The sequence below is a fragment of the Aplidium turbinatum genome, chromosome 9 (assembly GCF_918807975.1).
Source record: "Aplidium turbinatum chromosome 9, kaAplTurb1.1, whole genome shotgun sequence".
NCBI classification, from domain to species: Eukaryota; Metazoa; Chordata; class Ascidiacea; order Aplousobranchia; family Polyclinidae; genus Aplidium; species Aplidium turbinatum.
This window is the reverse complement of record NC_137480.1, coordinates 15,437,599-15,446,233: the sequence shown is the minus strand read 5'-3', so window position 1 is coordinate 15,446,233 and position 8,635 is coordinate 15,437,599. Positions and strand designations below refer to the sequence as shown.

The 8,635-nt window shown below is 39.5% G+C and overlaps 2 pseudogenes; both read left to right on the top strand.

Annotated features, from left to right (window-relative positions):
• Positions 1-1,172: 1,172 nt before the first annotated feature.
• On the top strand, positions 1,173-4,006 carry LOC145776733 (52 kDa repressor of the inhibitor of the protein kinase-like; annotated as a pseudogene).
• Positions 4,007-6,406: 2,400 nt separating this feature from the next.
• Positions 6,407-7,485, top strand: LOC145776732 (uncharacterized; annotated as a pseudogene).
• Positions 7,486-8,635: the final 1,150 nt, after the last annotated feature.

Genomic DNA, 8,635 nt, shown 5'->3' with positions numbered 1-8,635 from the left:
GAATGATACCTTGATTTTCTGCGAGTATGAGTTTATTGCAAAAAAAAACTTCCAGATCGGAAACGTTGCAGCCAAATAATGCTTAACTTGATTACAAACAGAATGACTTCAACTGAATCGAAATCATGATTCAGAACATAAAATTAAACTAATAATAATAATGTTATGGTTTTATTTATTGTCGCTCTACAACAACTAAGGTCTTTTAGTGACAGGGCTCATTTTTAATTTGTATCAGGTTTACGATGTTATCACATTATTACCCGACTCATTCTCACTGCGCTATGCAGGATAGAACACAATCGGTACCGTTTTTAAAGTCTTCGGTTTGACCCGACCTGGAATCGATCTCAGATCTACCAGCACCAGAGCCGAAGGCGAAACCACTCGGCCACTGAGCTGGTCATAAAATTAAACTACAAACATAACTGAGTTGACACCGTGACTTTCAAGAAAATAATCCGTGGTGAACTGATTGAAAATAACGCATCACCCAATGACTGAGAAAAACCATACTGATTTTAGTTTAAAGGGCGGGGAAACCCAAATGAACTTTTGCGAGTTTTTTGTTTCAGCGTGATGTCATTGTGTAGGCCCTACAACATGCGTTTTAGCAAAAAAAAATCCAAATTTTGTTGCCCTCGTCTCGCTATGGCCGCTTTTGTTTGATACCCGTTTGCGAGGTCTCGCGCGCATCAAGCTGTGATGCTGTTCGCTGTGACGTCACAAAGTACATATAGTTGTTGCCAAAAGTTTAAGACCAGACTTGATTTATGACCATTTTTGCATTACTTCAAAATACTGCATCAGATATAAGATGATGCATAAAGATTATGCAACTGAAACAATATCTGATGCAGTATTTTGAAGTAATGCAAAAATGGTTATAAATCAAGTCTGGTTTTAAACTTTTGGCCACAACTATATGTACATTGTGACGTCACAGCGAACAGCGTCACAGCTTGATGCGCAACGAGACCTCGCAAACGGGTATCAATCAAAAGCGGCCTTAGCGAAACGAGGGCAACAAAATTTGGATTTTTTTTTTTGCTAAAACGCATGTTGTACACAATGACATCACGCTGAAACAAAAAACTTGCAAAACGTTAATTTGGGTTTCCCCGCCCTTTAACGCTACACGGTTGATTTAAAGGAAACTCAGTGTGATTGGAATGCTCCAAGCAATGCAGCATGCGGCAGGTACACAACGCTAAAAAGACGTAAAACTACGTAGGCCTATATGTGTATCAAATTGCCGATTGCAAGAGAACACACACTTACTGTTAGCGCTCAAAATCTCCAATAAACGAAATAAGAAAACGCCAAATTCTAACAGTGTTTCAAATCCCTAACAAACACAGGTTTCACAAGGTAGGAACTTTAACATAGGACAGTTTTCCATGCGAATCAGCTGATTTCAGTCATGCGACTCAGCACGTGATATTCTGATAATCACGTGATAATCTACTCCAGGGATAACGAACCTTTTTGCGGTCGCGGGCCACTTTGTCAATAACACATGTGTTATCGGGCCACACAACTTTTTAATCGTGACCTACCACGAAATCTTTTAGAAGCGACTGAAGATATTATTCATGAAAAGTAACAAACGGCAGATGAAAGTAATAAAACCCACACGGTTGAAATTATCTTACCTACGCAGAATCGAAACATACAACAGTAAAAAATAGAAACAAATCAACTTGAGTGAAAAGGATAGAGCAACAGTACTTGCACTGATAATGAAGACAGTGTAATTTTCGAAGCGTTTGCTTTCATATGAGTATGATTTCTTCTTTTTTTGGCTCTATCCTTTTTGCTCAAGTTGACCAAATGTTTCGACCATTATGCTCCGAAACACCAAATTAGTTAATGAAATTTATTTTTCAAATAACAAACAAAAGCCCATGCGAATCATACAGCTGAAGCTATCTAATGCAGCATTGAAGCATAAAATATTAAAAAATAACATTGAAGCAATGAATTTTTTTTGCTTAGTGAGATTTTTGGAAAGTATTTTGCTTGACTAAGCGTTCAATAGTAGGTCGAACAGACGATGTGGCAATCAGTGGCGTAGCAGCCACTTGGCTGTTCTGGCTCTGCGCCAGGGGCGGCAGGCTACAAGGGGGCGGCAAAATGAGGCTGCACAGTGCACACACTAGGAGAAATGAAGTAATGCAAAAATAAATAAAAAGTAAAACAAGAAAATGATTTACAAAGAGACAGCTAGCTCACCTCAAAGCTCAAAATGATAAAGTCGTATTTACGTTCTACCATGAATGATGATCGGCTATCAGCTCTATCGATTCTTTTTATAGAAAGAGACTACGTTCAAAAACTTGATTTTGAAGATATTATCGCTGATTTTGCTTCGGCGAAAGCTCGAAAAGCTCAATTTTGAGGCGGCTATTGATCTTTTATTTGCCTAATAGGCTACATTTGTTGTCCATTTTTTGTCTTTTATTTTTGGCCTTAACCCTGAGACAGTGAGGCTTCTTTCTTAAGCAATATAGAACTTCTGAGACGCGGCACATTATTTGTAATTATTTTTATTGAAAAGATTGCTTGAACATGAAACTATTTCAAAATTTGCTGCAGTCTACTTAGGGCGGCATTTTCAACGAAAGCCAGGGGCGGCAGCATATCAGGGGCGGATCCAGAGGGGGGCGATTGGGGCGATCGCCCCCCCTAAAACCTAAGAAAGTAGCTTTATTCTTCATTGATATGTATACAATTTGGAAAACAACATGTCGAAAGCAATGCTGAATAAGTCTTTTGCCATGTTCAAAGATTAGGTTAGGCTATAGGCCTAATAATCCATGCATCCAGGTGCCTCGGCTTCATCCATGCGCTTAATTTGTCTATGTCCAAGATGTCATCAGTTTCCAGTGTCCGTAATACAATTGGAACAATTAAAGAAGTCGTGTCCTTCTTTAACGCTTCTGCAAAGCGAAATCAAGTTCTTTTAAATGTGATCAAAGCTCAATTGCGGAGCATGTGCGAAACCAGGTGGGTTGAAAGAACAGAATATTGGCGCAATTTCTTGACCAGTTGCGGAAGATAATTGAAGCCCTTGAATACATTTCGAACTGAAATGAAACGAAAATGCTTCTCAAGCTAAAAGTATGATTTCATCCATACGAAATGTGGAGTTCATCATCACACTCTTTTTATCAACAATCTGTGTTTATGTTGTGTCTACCACTTAGCAGGTTGTTTTAGAAAAAGAGTCTGAATTTATCTGCAGCTACAACACTTGTCAGAGATTTAAAAAGCATTCTCAAAGCCCGGCGTAAAAATTGTGATGATGACTTCTATAGTTTATTCCAAAAAGCATCCCAAGTTTTGTCAAATTTGGACATTACCGTTTCCTTACCTCGAATTAAAAACGACAAGTTCACAGGACAAATGTTCCATCTTCATCACAAGAGCAATAGGCCTACTACAAAAGGCCGATCTATATTCCAATGTTGGATTCCTTCATACTTGACTTGGAAACAAGATTTTCAGCTGAGACTTTAGCATATTGTCACCTGGACCTGACATCATTGCTACCACGAAATTGCTCAAGTATCGACCCGATAGCATTGACAAAAGTCATTTGCAATGCCTACAACGGCTTGTTACGTCATATATATAGTGTGGAATCAACTCTATGTTCATTCAACTATGGAAGGAGAAGTGGGCAAATATGACTGTTCCGGCGACTGCTGCAGTCTTACCGATGACTGCGCAAGAAGCTTTACAACAGTGCAATGAAGATGTGTACACAATCGTACACTCTCCTCTAAAAATATTATTAACCTTGCCAGTCAGCGTAGCATCAGCCGAAAGAAGCTTTTCATCTCTTCGGTCGTTGAAAACCTGGCTGAGGAACAACATCGGCGAGGAAAGATTGAATGGATTGGCCTTACTATACCAGCATCGGGACATTTTAATTGATACAGACTACGTGATAAATCGATTTGCCAACAGTAGAAACCGCAAACTTGACTTTGTGTTGTAGGCAAAGGTACGACACCTGTTAGTATTACTCGCACCGACAAACTATTTTTTTTATTTTCGTTTTATTTGTGAAGTCCCCAGAAATAGTTGTTTCTGTTGTTGTTAGTTTCTTTCTTTATCTGGTGCAGCGACCGTGCATGACACGTTTTAAGGAAGACTATATCCTTTGGTCGTCATTTCACTATGTTTAACTGCCATTCTATAGTTTTAATGTAGGCTACAAATTGTAGTGTTTCGCTGGTCCAAAATAAAAATTTACAATCGATACCTAGCCTATAGTGGCGATTCTACGGGGGATGGAACATGACCCAGTGTTTTGACCTGGCCCCCACTTTTGTTGCTCATCATTATGTTGAATGTAGGCTATGCATAACCTTTCCTCATTGCTCTTTATAACATTTCAAAACTTGTCAGAGGAATAAAATCTTGAAGTTATACAGTTAGTCTACAACAACCTCAATATAATGCTGTGACAATGTGACATTGCAAAGACAGAATTATCTGTTATTATTTTGCCGTGGTCAATTTTTAAACTGCTGTGAAACAATCAAGAGTAAAACCTAAGTTGTTCAGGCTTCAACTTGACATGGCAAGAGCACATCAGCTCTTCATCTCTCCCTTTGTTAAACAACAGCATTGTTGAGGGTTTTTTAAGTTATAGAATTTCTCATAATTTGTGTTCGAAATGCTCTCAGAACGCATCAAATTCAACCTAATTTTTTTAGGGGAGACCCCCGTCATTGTTTGTGCCGCGCTGATCACTTGCCTAAATGTCCATGACATCGCCCCCCCTAACGTTAATACCTGGATCCGCCCCTGCAGCATATGCTCCTACGCCACTGGTGGCAACTCGCAACTGCATACTAAGATTTTCATCTCAACCTGTAACGACTTTTTGTAAAGTGCATTTTAGAAAAGAACTGTTCGCATTGGTACGTGCTGCCGAAAGCAGATGACCATTTGAGAGCGTGAGCTCTCAAGTTTGGAAACTCTTCCTTTGATAAACATACACGATAAAATTCAAGCAACTGCTTGTTCACATACATTGCTCTTAGCGTGTCATCACTCTGTACTTTTATGAGTTCAAGTTGGAGCTCATAGGGTGCAGAAGCAGGTGTGACATTGAAGGGGACAGAAAAGAAGGAAAGGTGCACCAGTGAAGGCATAAAACAGCTTTGAGATGTCTTTTCTGCATGAGCAATTGTCAAATTGTTTTGCGGGCCGCAAAAAATTCTTTGACGGGCCGCAGGTTCGTCACCTCTGATCTACTCGAAAGATGTTTAATAGAAAGAAAATTAAGTGAATGTATCGCCACAAGCAGCGTGGCCTAATGGGTTAAGGTTAGGGCAAGCGAATAATCATTTCGATTGCGTAGGTTCGATTCCCATCCTCTGCTGATGTTCTTTTTTCTTCTGCACCTGAACTGAACTGAGTGCGAGAAGGAGCTTATTGACTGTAATCAATTGAGTTTATAAGGAAAATTGTCCTACCTTTCTTAACCAATGCGGGTTCGCACGTACGTACGTACGCACGCACAATAGCTGGTTCGCATGGAAAACTGACAGTTTTCCATGCGAATCAGCTGATTTCAGTCATGCGACTCAGCACGTGATATTGCAAGAAAACATAAGAAAAGCCGCAGGCACTACAGGTGCTTAGCTGCCACTACTCCTTTGTCTTAATAATAATAAGGTTAGTTTTTTATATAGCGCTGTATCCAACGCAGAATGCGTTGCTCCTCAGCGCTTTACAAAGCAGACAGTGTCAATGCAGCCGTATAGAGACGCAACTGAGTACATTATTACCCGAATCCACTCCATTGCTCAGTGCCAAGCAGGAATTAGATTCAGTACCATTTTTGAAAAGTCTTTGGTATGACCCGACAAGGTATCGAACCATGCCTACCGATTCAGAGGCGGGCGCACTAACCACTACGCTACCGAGCCGGTATTGTGATAAAATTGCGCTTGCTTTCTTTTTGTGTTTTGACAAAACAAAATTACTTTCAAAAAGCCCTAAACAGAACCACAGTGCTTTCAAAATAACAATTCAATCACTTATTGTTTATTCTTTGCAATTCCCATAAACTTCGATTGAACTATGTATAGCCTACGAGCAGGGCCGGATTAAGGCGGGGGCTGATGGGGCTGCAGCCCCAAGCCCACCAAAAAAATAGGCCCACCGATAACAACTTACTAAGAGCAACTGACATGCTTATTATCAGGATTGAAAGAATAAAGGACGAAAATCATAGAACGAATGCTAACTGTGTGAACCAGTGGTTCTTAACTCATTTGCCAACAATTAAGCCTTCGTCTGATACAAGTTGGGAGGCACACAATATGGCGTTATACATGCGCTGAGAAAAAGCTATCAAGCAGTTCTTCAAGTCTTGAAAGCAATGTCTGATGACAATGACGAACAATCACAGACTAAAGAAACAGCCAAGGGGTTTATCTTGTCAATGGAAAAGCTTGAAACCGTTATTTTAATTGAGTTATGGTCTTGCATAATGGAACGGTTTCATAAAACTAGTCGGGCGCTACAAGATAGCAAAATTACTTTGAATAAGGCAACAAATCTGCTTCAGGGTCTACATAACTTTGTTCAAACATTTAGATCCCAATTTCAAGAACTCAAAGAAAATGGTAGAGCAGGGCTACTCAACTGGCGGACCGTGGTTCGAATCCGGACCTTCTGGGGGTTGATGGTGGACCTTGATCTTTTGGAAGAATACCCTCTTTGCCACGTTTGAGGGCTTTTTTAAACATATTTCTACTGGGAGGAAGCAATTTCTACTGTGATTATCTTAGTTGCTGGGGGTCTTCGACTCCCAAACTCTCCAATACTTTCTCAGAAATCTAATTCGCGTTACATTTTACCTAAGAAAGTGGTTTGATAAAATAGTTTAGCTTTCGTGGTTGCGTGTGAAATAACTTGTTCACCGGACCGCTAAAAATATACAACTTGTCAAACTGGACCTTTGTTAAGATTTGTTGAGTAACCCTGGGGTAGAGTATTAAGTGGCTGTCATCATTATATTGAATGAAGAAATTTCAAGAAGGAAGAGAAGAAAAGTATGCTTGGATAGCGAAGGTGGATCTGAAGACACATCACTTGATCCATCGAGCAGATTCAAAGTAGACTCATATTTACCAATCATTGACCGAATTATTTTGTGTCTGAAATTCCGAATTGCAGCATACCATCGTCTTCAAATAATATTTTCGTTTCCGGCGGAATTAAACACCATGTCTAACTGTAAATTTGAAGAGAGTGCTGAAACATTGCTTCACTATTATCCAGATGATCTAGATTCTAGAAGAATCACTGCCTGAAGAGATGATTCATTTTTCTGCACTGCTTAAACAACACCATTTTAACAGCAAATGCAGCAAAGAAACTCGAATGTTTAGATTCATCAATGAAAATGAGTTGATGTCCTATGCATTTCCTAACGTATTTGTTGTAGGCTACTAAGAATGTATCTTTGTCTGATGGTTTCTAATTGTTCAGACGAGCGCTCATTTTCAGTGCTTAAAAGAGTAAAGAATCAACTGCGTTCATCCATGGGCCAGAAAAGATTGCATTCCTTAGCTCTACTCTGCATTGAAAACAAAGTTTTGGAAAAAATAGACCCCGATGATGTTATTAACAGCTTTGCTTTGTTTAAATCCAGAAAACATGTCATTTGAATGCGTTTAATAAGTAAATACTGTACTTCGGGTATAATTTTTATTATTTTATTTTAATTCTGATTGGTACAATGAGGGGAATGAAATATAGGCCTCAGATTACCAATAGCCCCAGGTCCATGAAAACCTTAATCCGGCCCTGCCTACGAGTGCCATGACCATTGTTTGGGTGTTCGCGTTTTTCTGCAAACTACGCTGTGAAATTACGCATTGTTAAATATTACGCAATAAACCAATTAGTAGTTTACATTTTCGCTGATTAGTATTAGGGTAGTTTTAGTTAATAAAGAACGCAAATACGGAGGCACTAGAAAAACTGATACTTTTTAGGAAAGACGGCAGACCTACTTCCCATCCTTGGAAAAACTGCTTAAATTTAATATGTCATGCAACAAGCAACGTATCTACATCCAAAATGTAAAGTGACATAGGCCAAGGGAGAATTTTTTGTCGAGTAGGTAATGAAAAAAAGAACAAGCGTTTTCTCTCTTATCATTAAGAACGTGTTATTCACATTTGTTTGTTGATCGTCCCCTTCAAAATATTACACATTATGCAAAACGTTTAAGCCAAGTTTTACCTTAAACTTTTGTCACAGTTTAGAGCTAAAATATGCTCAGAATGCACCAAATCAAAAGTAATTTTCTGAAGACCCCCCGCTGTTGTATTCGCCTTCGGCAGACACGCGGCGGGCTTTGCCCATCTGCAGCCCCCCCATTTTAAGGCTTACCAGCCGCCACTGTACCTGACCGTGTTTCACAGCACGTCGCATGACGCCTCTGTTTACTAAAGCATCCAACAAAGACTGCCAGAAGATCGTGTGAGTGGGTACCAATGACTTTCTTTATTTAAATGTTTGATTTGAGTGGTTTTCTCAACGGGTGGTTACATGACTGACTGGAGTGAAACTATGCTACTCACGAGATGTGAATGTT